The sequence below is a fragment of the Arachis hypogaea genome, chromosome 4, assembly GCF_003086295.3.
Source record: "Arachis hypogaea cultivar Tifrunner chromosome 4, arahy.Tifrunner.gnm2.J5K5, whole genome shotgun sequence".
NCBI classification, from domain to species: domain Eukaryota; kingdom Viridiplantae; phylum Streptophyta; class Magnoliopsida; order Fabales; family Fabaceae; genus Arachis; species Arachis hypogaea.
This window is the reverse complement of record NC_092039.1, coordinates 64737475-64740413: the sequence shown is the minus strand read 5'-3', so window position 1 is coordinate 64740413 and position 2939 is coordinate 64737475. Positions and strand designations below refer to the sequence as shown.

At 43.1% G+C, this 2939-nt stretch overlaps 1 non-coding gene across 1 annotated transcript; it reads right to left on the bottom strand.

Moving 5' to 3' along the window:
* Nucleotides 1-589: 589 nt before the first annotated feature.
* LOC112798803 (small nucleolar RNA R71) lies at nt 590-698 on the bottom strand. Its single transcript, XR_003200400.1, has one exon. It is a non-coding gene; the product is annotated as a small nucleolar RNA R71 (small nucleolar RNA).
* Nucleotides 699-2939: the final 2241 nt, after the last annotated feature.

The window sequence follows — 2939 nt, the reverse complement described above, 5'->3', positions numbered from 1 at the left end:
CTGTGACATATATGATTCCATACTTTCTTATTCTCTTCTCTTTCATATGAGCAGGAGCAAAGACAAAAGCATTCTTGTTGAGGCTGACCCTGAACCTGAAAGGACCTTGAAGCGAAAGCTAAAAAAAGCTAAAGCACTACTCTCTGTAGAGGACCTAACAGGAATCTTCAAACAAGAAGAAAACATGGCAGCCAAAAACAACAACAATGCCAACAATGCAAGGAAGGTGCTGGGTGACTTTACTGCACCTACTCCCGACTTCTATGGGAGAAGCATCTCTATCCCTGCCATTGGAGCAAACAACTTTGAGCTTAAGCCTCAATTAGTTTCTCTAATGCAACAGAACTGCAAGTTTCATGGACTTCCATTGGAAGATCCTTATCAGTTCTTAGATGAATTCTTGTAGATCTGTAACACTGTCAAGACCAATGGGGTTGACCCTGAGGTCTACAGACTTATGCTATTCCCTTTTGCTGTAAGGGACAGAGCTAGGATATGGTTGGACTCACAACCTAAAGAAAGCCTGAACTCTTGGAAAAAGCTAGTCAATGCCTTCTTGGCAATGTTCTTTCCACCTCAAAAATTGAGTAAGCTTAGAGTGGAAGTCCAAACCTTCAGACAGAAAGAAGGTGAATCCCTCTATGAAGCTTGGGAAAGATACAAACAATTGATCAGAAAGTGTCCTTCTGACATGATTTCTGAATGGAGCATCATAGGTATTTTCTATGATGGTCTGTCTGAACTGTCCAAGATGTCATTGAATAGCTCTGTTGGAGGATCTCTTCATCTGAAGAAGACACCTGCAGAAGCTCAAGAACTCATTGAAATGGTTGCAAATAACCAATTCATGTATACTTCTGAAAGGAATCCTGTGAACAGTGGGACAAATCAGAAGAAAGGAGTTCTTGAGATTGATACTCTGAATGCCATATTGGCTCAGAACAAAATATTGACTCAGCAAGTCAATATGATTTCTCAAAGTCTCTCTGGAATGCAAGCTACAGCAGGCAGTACTAAGGACGCTTCATCTAAAGAAGAAGCTTATGATCCCGAGAACCCATCAATGGAAGAGGTGAATTACATGGAAGAACCCTATGGAAACACCTATAATCCTTCATGGAGAAATCATCCAAATCTCTCATGGAAGGATCAATAGAGACCTCAACAAGGTTTCAACAACAATAATGGTGGAAGAAACAGGTTTAGCAATGGCAAGCCTTTTCCATCATCTTCTCAGCAACAGACAGAGAATTCTAAGCAGAGCCACTCTGACTTAGCAACCATAGTATCTGATCTAATCAAAACAGCTCAAAGTTTCATGACTGAAACAAGGTCCTCCATTAGAAACTTGGAGGCACAAGTGGGTCAGCTGAGTAAGAAAGTTACTGAACTCCCTCCTAGTACTCTTCAAAGCAATACAGAAGAGAATCCAAAAGGAAAGTGTAAGGCCATCAACATGGCCGAAATTGGAGAGGAGGAAGAGGCAGTAATCGCCACAGAGGAAGACCTCAATGGACATCCACTGGCCTCCAATGAGTTCCCTAATGAGGAACCATGGGAATCTGAGGCTCACACCGAGACCATAGAGATTCCATTGGATTTACTTCTGCCATTCATGAGCTTTGATGAGTATTCTTCCTCTGAAGAGGATGAAGATGTCACTGAAGAGCAAGTTGCTAAGTACCTTGGAGCAATCATGAAGCTAAATGACAAGTTATTTGGTAATGAGACATGGGAGGACGAACCCCCTTTGCTCACCAAAGAACTGGATGACTTGACTAGGCAGAGATTACCTCAAAAGAGACAGGACCCTGGGAAGTTCTCAATACCTTGTACATTAGGCACCATGACCTTCGAAAAGGCTCTGTGTAACCTAGGGTCAAGCATAAACCTCATGCCTCTCTCTGTAATGGAGAAGCTAGGGATCTTTGAGTTACAAGCTGCAAGAATCTCACCAGAGATGGCAGACAATTCAAGAAAACAAGCTTATGGGCTTGTAGAGGATGTTCTGGTAAAAATTGAAGACCATTACATCCTTGCTGATTTCATAATCCTAGAGACTGGGAAGTGCATGGATGAATCCATCATCCTTGGCAGACCCTTCCTAGCCACAGCAAAGGCTGTGATTGATGTTGACAGAGGAGAATTGATCATTCAAGTGAATGAAGAATCCCTTGTGTTTAAGGCTCAAGGATATCCCTCTGTAACCATAGAGAGGAAGCATGAAGAACTTCTCTCAAAATAGAGTCAAACAGATCCCCCACAGTTAAACTCTAAGTTTGGTGTTGGGAGGCCACAACCAAATTCTAAGTTTGGTGTTGAACCCCCACAGTCAAACTCTAAGTTTGGTGTTAGGAGGTTCCAACATTGCTCTGAGTATCTGTGAGGCTCTATGAGAGCCCACTGTCAAGCTACTGACATTAAAGAAGCGCTTGTTGGGAGGCAACCAAATGTTATATTTATCTATTTTCCATTGTTATTTTATGTTTTCTGTAGGTTGATGAACATGTGAAGTCACAAAAACAATTAAAAAAGCAAAAACAGAATGAAAAATAGCACACCCTGGAGAAGAACTTGCTGGCATTTAAACGCCAGTGAAGACAGCAAAATGGGCGTTTAATGCCCAGTCTGGCACCATTCTGGGCGTTTAACGCCAGAAAGGGGCACAGACTGGCGTTTAACGCCAGGAATGGGCAAGAAGCTGGCGTTAAACGCCAGAAAAGGGCAGCAGCCCGGCGTTTAATGCCAGGATTGGCAGAAAGGGCGTTTTACACGCCACTTGGTGCAGGGATGAGCTATCTTTGACACCTCAGGATCTGTGAACCCCACAGGATCCCCACCTACCCCACCATTCTCTCTCTTCTTCACCCATTCACCAATCACCTCAACACCTCTTCCCCAAAAACCCCTCACCTATCAAATCCCACCATTCTCTTCAC